The sequence below is a fragment of the Cervus canadensis genome, chromosome 25 (assembly GCF_019320065.1).
Source record: "Cervus canadensis isolate Bull #8, Minnesota chromosome 25, ASM1932006v1, whole genome shotgun sequence".
NCBI lineage: Eukaryota > Metazoa > Chordata > Mammalia > Artiodactyla > Cervidae > Cervus > Cervus canadensis.
Genome location: NC_057410.1, coordinates 22,943,252 through 22,950,933, shown reverse-complemented (window position 1 = coordinate 22,950,933; position 7,682 = coordinate 22,943,252). Strand labels below are relative to the sequence as shown.

Sequence of the window (7,682 nt, the reverse complement as noted above, 5' to 3'; positions counted from 1 at the left end):
TTGTGATCCACACAGTCATAGGCTTTGGCATAGTCAATAAAGCAGAAATAGAAAAAAAAAAAAAGCAGAAATAGATGTTTTTCTGGAACTCTCTTGTTTTTTCGATGATCCAGTGGATGTTGGCAATTTGATCTCTGGTTCCTCTGCCTTTTCTAAAACCAGCTTGAACATCTGGAAGTTCACCGTTCACGTATTGCTGAAGTCTGGCTTGGAGAATTTTGAGCATTATTTGGCTAATGTGTGAGATGAATGCAATTGTGCGGTAGTTTGAGCATTCTTTGGCATTGCCTTTCTTAGGAATTGGAATGAAAACTGACCTTTTCGTGCTCGCTTCGGCGGCACATATACTGGAATTGGAACGATACAGAGAAGATTAGCATGGCCCCTGTGCAAGGATGACAACGCAAGTTCGTGAAGCGTTCCATATAATAAAAAAAAAAGAAAAAAAAAAAAAAAGAAAACTGACCTTTTCCAGTCCTGTGGCCACTGCTGAGTTTTCCAAATTTGTTGGCATATTGAGTGCAGCACTTTCACACCATCCTCTTTTAGGATTTGAAATAGCTCATCTGGAATTCCGTCACCTCCACTAGCTTTGTTCATAGTGATGCTTCCTAAGGCCCACTTGACTTCACATTCCAAGATGTCTGGCTCTAGGTGAGTGATCACACCATCATGATTATCTGAGCCATGAAGATCTTTTTTGTACAGTTCTTCTGTGTATTCTTGCCACCTCTTCTTAATATCTTCTGCTTCTGTTAGGTCCATACCATTTCTGTCCTTTATCGAGCCTATCTTTGCAAGGAATGTTCCCTTGGTATCTCTAATTTTCTTGAGAGATCTCTAGTCTTTCCCATTCTATTGTTTTCTTCCTTTTCTTTGCATTGATCGCTGAAGAAGGCTTTCTTATCTCTTCTTGCTATTCTTTGGAACTCTGCATTCAAATGGGTATATCTTTCCTTTTCTTCTTTGCTTTTCTCTTCTCTTCTTTTCACAGCTATTTATAAGGCCTCCTCAGACAGCCATTTTGTTTTTCTGCATTTCTTTTTCTTGGGGATGGTCTTGTTCCCTGTCTCCTATACAATGTCACGAACCTCCGTCCATAGTTCATCAGGCACTCTGTCTATCAGATCTAGTCCCTTAAATCTATTTCTCACTTCCACTGTATAATCATAAGGGATTTGATTTAGGTTATACCTGAATGTTCTAGTTTCCCAGAAACCCACCTGACAGTCAGGAGACTCGAGAGACTAGAGTTTGATCCCTTGGTTGGGAAGAGCCCCTGGAGTAGGAAATGGCAACCCACTTTAGTATTGTTGCCTGGAAAATTCCACGGGCAGAGGAGCCTGGTGGGCTCCAGTTCATGGGGTCGAAAGGAGTCAGACATGACTGACTAAGTATTGCCTGCCTATCGTGTTGAGGTGGCTGACTAACTCCCCTGTTATCTGTCACTGAGAGTATTCTCTATTTCTGTTCAGTTTGCAGTACCACACACTTGGGGAGAAAGGAGAGGCATCTACCAGTGTCAAACATCCCATACATCTCTTGAATTTAGGGCCGTTGCCAGGATTCCTGCCAGGCAACGAAGCCTCTTCCCACAGAGTCCTAAAGATTTAGAGGAGATGGCGGCAGAGGCATTTATGGGAAATTTTTCCTGGCTATGTTTTCATCGCCTCTATTTATTTTTGGAGAATGCTTAGAACATGCGTTTTTATTTGCTACCAGACCACGTTAAAGATACTCTACTTTGGAAACTTGCCCTCCAGCCCCACCCCACTCTGTCTCTCTTAAAGGCATTCTTGACCCCTAGAAAGTGCCAGGTGTGGAGCACTTTACTATCTATGGGCATTTCCATGCAATGTGTTTATATTTGACCTAGAAATGCTTTCTGGGTTGTCGCATAAATGTGATTCTTCCCATAGTCTTTCTCATTTCAGTCAAAGGCAACCCCATCCTTCAAATTGCTCAGCCCCCAAACTTGGTGTCATGTTTGATTCCTCTTTGCTTTCAAATCATAAATCAGTGTTCCCCAACCTTTTTGGCACCAGAGACCAGTTTTGTGGAAGACAATTTTTCCATGGACCCCAAGTAAAGTGGCTCAGATAGTAAAGAATCTATCTGCAATGCAGGAGATTGGGGTTTGATCCCTGGATCAGGAAGATTCCCCTGGAGGAGGAAATGGCAACCCAATCCAGGATTCTTGTCTGGGAAATCTCATGGAGAGAGGAGTCTGGCAGGCTACAGTCCATGGGGTCACAAAGGGTTGAACACGACTGAGCAACTAACGCATGGGTGGGGGATGGGGGATGATATCAGGATGATTCGAGCACATTACATTTATTGTGACTTTATTTCTATTATTATCATATTATGATAATTTGGTAATGCCAGCGATGGGGAGTGGCTGTAAATGCAGATGAGGCTTTGCTTTCTTACTTCCTGTTGTGGGGCCTGGTTTCTAACTGGTTCTGGGGATTGGGGACTCCTACCCTATATTTATACCATCAGGGGGAAAATGCCCTTGGCTCCACCTTCAGAAACAGCTGGAGGAATCTGACCTCTTCTCATCACCTGCACCCCATCCTCACCCCAGCACCCTCACTGGATCATTATCGTACCCCACCCCCATCTCCCCACTCCCACCTTGTCTTCCTGCCTTGTCTGTTCTTAAAACTTCAGGCCACTGTGACCCTTCTGAATCATAAGCCAGCTCCTGTCCTTCCTCTGGACTCAGTGTAGCTCAAGCCCTGACTGCTGGAGGCACACGTGGGGACATGGAAAACGCTCTCAGGCCTGGGCTCCATCTATGGAGACTTGGATTTGCTTGGTTTTAAAAGTTCCACAGGTGACTGCAGAGCCATGGCTGAATCCTCAGGAAGATCTTCCAGCCTTCCCCGCCCTCTGCCAGCTCTCTGGCCTCATTTCCACGTCTCTCTCCCACCCTCACTCTGTGCACCCTCTCTTTGGCCTCTCTGCTCACCAAGAATGCTCCCACTTTGTGCTTGGAATTCTCTTCCCAAGTCCTGCCTGACTGGCTTTGTTTGCCTCCTTCAGATCTTCACTCAAATGTCACCTAAGCGAGGCCTCTGACCAGTTGATTTATTTATTTATTTATTTTCATTTATTTTTATTAGTTGGAGGCTAATTACTTTACAATATTGTAGTGGTTTTTGCCATACATTGACATGAATCAGCCATGGATTTACATGTGTTCCCCATCCCGATCCCCCCTCCCGCCTGACCAGTTGATTTAAAATCAGATCCCCTGGACTGCCCAAGCCCACCCTCCCTCTCCCTCTTTCCTGTTTTATTTTCCTGCCTTGCCTTCATCACCAGCTGACATCCCTTGTATTTTGATTGTTACTATGGAGTTCCACGAGGGCAGGAATTTTTAGCAGGTTTTTTTTTTTTTTTTGGAGTTGTGTTCCTGGTGCCAAGAATAGCAGAAATAAATATTTGCAAATAAATATTCAATGAATGAAGCACATGCAGGAAGGCGCTGTAAGGCTGCCCACCGCGGTGAGGAAAGGCCAGGCCAGGCAAACGGTGCTGACAACGACTGGCTTCCCTGAGGCACGCTTTCTACTTTGTCCCACAGTTTGTGACCTTCTTCTTCACCCCCAAAAGAGCACGAGAAAGGCTTGGCCATATTACATCTAAGTCCCATTTCAGACATTTTCCTTTTATTTAAGGCATCCTGTTTGGTGTTTACAGAACGATGTCCTGCTGGGCACAGGAGAAGCAGGAAGCAAGCCTGTCTCCTCTCAGCACCTGCTAACCGGGTGAGTGATGCCAATTAGTGGTGTGTCAAGGGCCTGAAAAGAATCAGACTGGGCTTAAAAGGGATCAGGCAGTAAGCCCGACACAGATTTAATAAGCTGTCTCCTACCTTTGGAGCAGGTTTTTAAAAAAATTTTTTTGAACCTACTTCCGTCAAGAGGCATCCCGACTACTTTAGTGGATACCCAGCAGAGATGCTATATTTACTCAGTGACTCCCGAGTGCAGTCAAAGATGACCTCTGGGGGGGTCATGTGGTCCAACAGGCCAATTAACTCTTCTCCTTGTCCATACGTGGAAACTTCCCGCAACTCCCATGGCAACGTATTTTCTGCATTAATTCCTGGTATGAAAAAAGTTACCTTACCACAGAGAACACCAGGCAAAAGGAGAAACCTGAAAGGCGTGGGGTGGGTAACACGAGGCTTGGTCACTCAGAAAACCCGCCTACTCCAAGGGACGGTCAACTGCGTGGTGGTGGATGGGAGGTGCTTGGTGAACTTGAAACACAAGATGGCCTTGATGATCAAAGATGGTGGCTGGGCCAGTGGCTGCCCAGGGTAGGTCGCCCCTGCGCAGTGGCCCCCTCCTCCATCAGTGTTTTCCAGAATCTCTCCTCCTTCCTTCTCTGCCTGGACTCTTATTTCTGCTCCATTGAGAGTTTGTGTAATGCTAAAACCAAGAGAGCAGAGGCCAGCGCACTGCTTTTGGGAGATGATTACTTCTCTTGCCATTTTATACTCTATATTGTTAAAGCACTTTTTTCAGGTCTGCGCCATGTCATCAACTTAATTTCTGGTTATTAATACTAACATTGAGGAATAAGCAATGATGATGTGAAATGAATAGCTAACATTTGGTGAGCACTCGCCAAAGCACAGCCTCTTTTTTAAGTGTTTTCCAGGTAATCCTCCTAACGACTTCTGAGTTAGGGATTACTTTGAAAGCCCCTGGCCTGCTCTCAGACTGAAGCACAGAAATTTAGAAACTTGCCGAAGGTCATCCAGCCGGTCAAGGGTAGAGCCAGCGCTCATACACATTTCATTTAATCTAGGCAACACCACACTGAAGTAAGCACTGTGAAGCCATCTTACCTAGGAGAAAATTGAAAGAAATGAATTACTCACCTAAGGCCATATGGCTATTAACTAAGAAGTTAAGATCCGAACCTGTTTGTCTCGCTTCAAAGCCCTTGGCTGTACTTTAATTGGTTTCTTGGGTAAAGCCAACCCTTTTTGATTCATTATTAGTATTCTGAATTTGGTATTACCATAAGTTTTGCAGCAAACAGGCATCCAGATATCCCTAGATATTAGGTAAAAAGTCTATCATTCTTAGCTTCATTTTAAAAACAGCCAGTCATCAAAGTCTGAGTAGCAGCACCTTTGAGTTGAAAAGAACAATGACTCTAGGCACCCGAGACTGGTCTGTGACTGGGCACAGTGCCAGGTTCTTGCTGATAGTGCAAAGAAGTGCACCTCCTCTGTGAGGCAGGCATCAAAAGACCCATTCTCAGATGGGAAAATTTGCCTGAGGCTACGTAACAGAGCTTGCGCATAGCTGAGAGGGGATATGATTTTATATCCCTCAACCAAAGCACATGGTCCTCTTTCCACCTGTGGTTTGTGCAAAAGCCATGTGCTGCAGGGTACCCCAGGTATCTTAGCCACATCGTTATTTTTTCTTTATAACAAAAGAACTAAGAATGCTTGTCATTGTATTCGGGCGCTTTTGAGTATGAATCCCTTTCTGGGCTTGTCTGAATCCTTCTGAACAGGCAGCAGGGTGTTCACTGGTCCCAGGTAGCCATCTCAGGAAACATGCTACTATTGGCCACTAGGAAGCCTCTTGAAAATTGAAGGTATTCATCATAAACCTAGCTTTTCTGTTGGGAAACAATTCTGACACAAACTAGGTCTAGGAACACCTGGATTCCTGTGCCAAAAAGCAGATATGGAATCCATTTGGCCCATAGGCCCTTCTTTATGCTCATGGATGGATGAAGTTTATTTATTCATTGTTTTAAATGTTCATATTCAATTCATTTTCTGGAAACTTCCAGAAAGTGTTTATTGACAGCTGGATAAAAATCAACTGAATGTGTCCAATAAACGTGTTTCTGAAAATATAAGCAGCATCTTTTTCTTCCCATGTCCCTCCCTCCCTCCCTCCCTTCCTTCCTTTTTCTCTCTTTTTCTTCTTTCTTTTTAAATTAAATCACTACATGTTTAATAATTTGGTTCTAGTCTAGAAAAGCTTTAGTACTACTCTCCTAGACTAATCTATTCTTTAGAATCTCATTTTTGGACTCTGCTAACATATGCCATTTATAGTCTGAAAACACATTGTGTTTTATCATTCAGCTCCATTTCTAATGTTAAATTCAACTCATTACTATCACTGGTCTTTCTTTTTTATAATTTGTTTTATTGAACTATAGTTGATATACAATGTTATTAGCCTCTGCTCTACAGCAAAGTGATTCAATTACACATACATGTGTATGTATATATTTTCATATTCTTTTCCCTTATGGTTTACTACAGGATATTTAATATAATTTCTTCTGTTATACAGCAGGACCTTGTTTATCCATTCTGTATATAATAGTTTGCATCCGCGTCTATCCTAAAGGAGATCAGTCCTGGGTGTTCTTTGGAAGGACTGATGTTGAAGCTGAGACGCCAAAACTTTGGCCACCTGATGCAAAGAGCTGACTCATTTAAAAAGAACCCTGATGCTGGAAAAGATTGAGGGCAGGAGGAGAAGGGGACAACAGAGGATGAGATGGTTGGATGGCATCACTGACTCAGTGGACATGAGTTTGGGTGAACTTGGGGAGTTGGTGATGGACAGGGAGGCCTGATGTGCTGCGGTTCATGGGGTCACAAAGAGTTGGACAGGACTGAGCGACTGAACTGAACTAAACTGAACTGAATTCTAAACTCCCAATCCATCTTTCCCCCACCACCCCCCGTCTCTCGGTAACCACAAGTCTGTTCTCTATGTCTGTGAGTCTGTTTCTGTTTCATGGGTAAGTTTACTTATGTCATATTTTAGATTCCACATTTAAGTGGTATCATATGGTATTTGTCTTTCCCTTTGTGACTTATTTCACTTTGTATGATAATCTCTAGGTCCATCTATGTTGCTGCAGATGGTATTATTTCATTCTTTTTTATGGCTGACCACCTGTCTTTCTTTAATGGTATCCAACCAGTAGAGATCTCCTTTCCTGTTTCCTAAAGTTGCTGCCTCGTCAGAGCGAGGCAGAACGTGCTGCCTCACTTTCACTCGACCTCCTTTTCACTAACTCAAATATTCCTTTAGATATCATAAAATATCCCACAATATTGTCACAATCCACATTCAAAATCATGATAGCTAATATTTGATATGTTCCTGAGAAACAGTTATTATGTAAACCTGGTTTACAAAATATGTAGATCATTAGCACACTATACTCGGGTTTTGTTTGTTTTCAGGAACAAGATGGATTTGTTGACTGACTGACATAACCCAGTGGAAGTCCTTCCATCATTGTAGGTCTGAAACTTTAATCCAGGCATTCCTATTCTCAGCTCATTGCTTTAAAAGCCTTTAAGAATAATAACAGCATCTGTAATAACTCAATCTTTCCCAGCCTCAAAGTAGTTTTAAAAATTAAAAATCACTGGCTTTAAAAATTAAAAATCACAGCCAGTCACAGATGATCTGTACCATTGAGGGGAAATGTTCCCTAATGCAAATGATTTATTTTTGTGGCACAAAAGGCATCCTTCCCTGAAGCCTCTGATAACCAAGGTTTGACATGATGGAACAACCTCTTAAACAGCATATTGGTTTCTCTGGAGACAAAATTTTTGTAACATTTTTTTTTCTTTTTAAATAATGACACATTCTCTC

General features: G+C 42.8%; 1 non-coding gene across 1 annotated transcript; it reads left to right on the top strand.

Annotated features, from left to right (window-relative positions):
• Positions 1-323: 323 nt before the first annotated feature.
• LOC122427925 lies at positions 324-431 on the top strand. The gene has a single exon (XR_006265615.1). It is a non-coding gene; the product is annotated as a U6 spliceosomal RNA (small nuclear RNA).
• Positions 432-7,682: the final 7,251 nt, after the last annotated feature.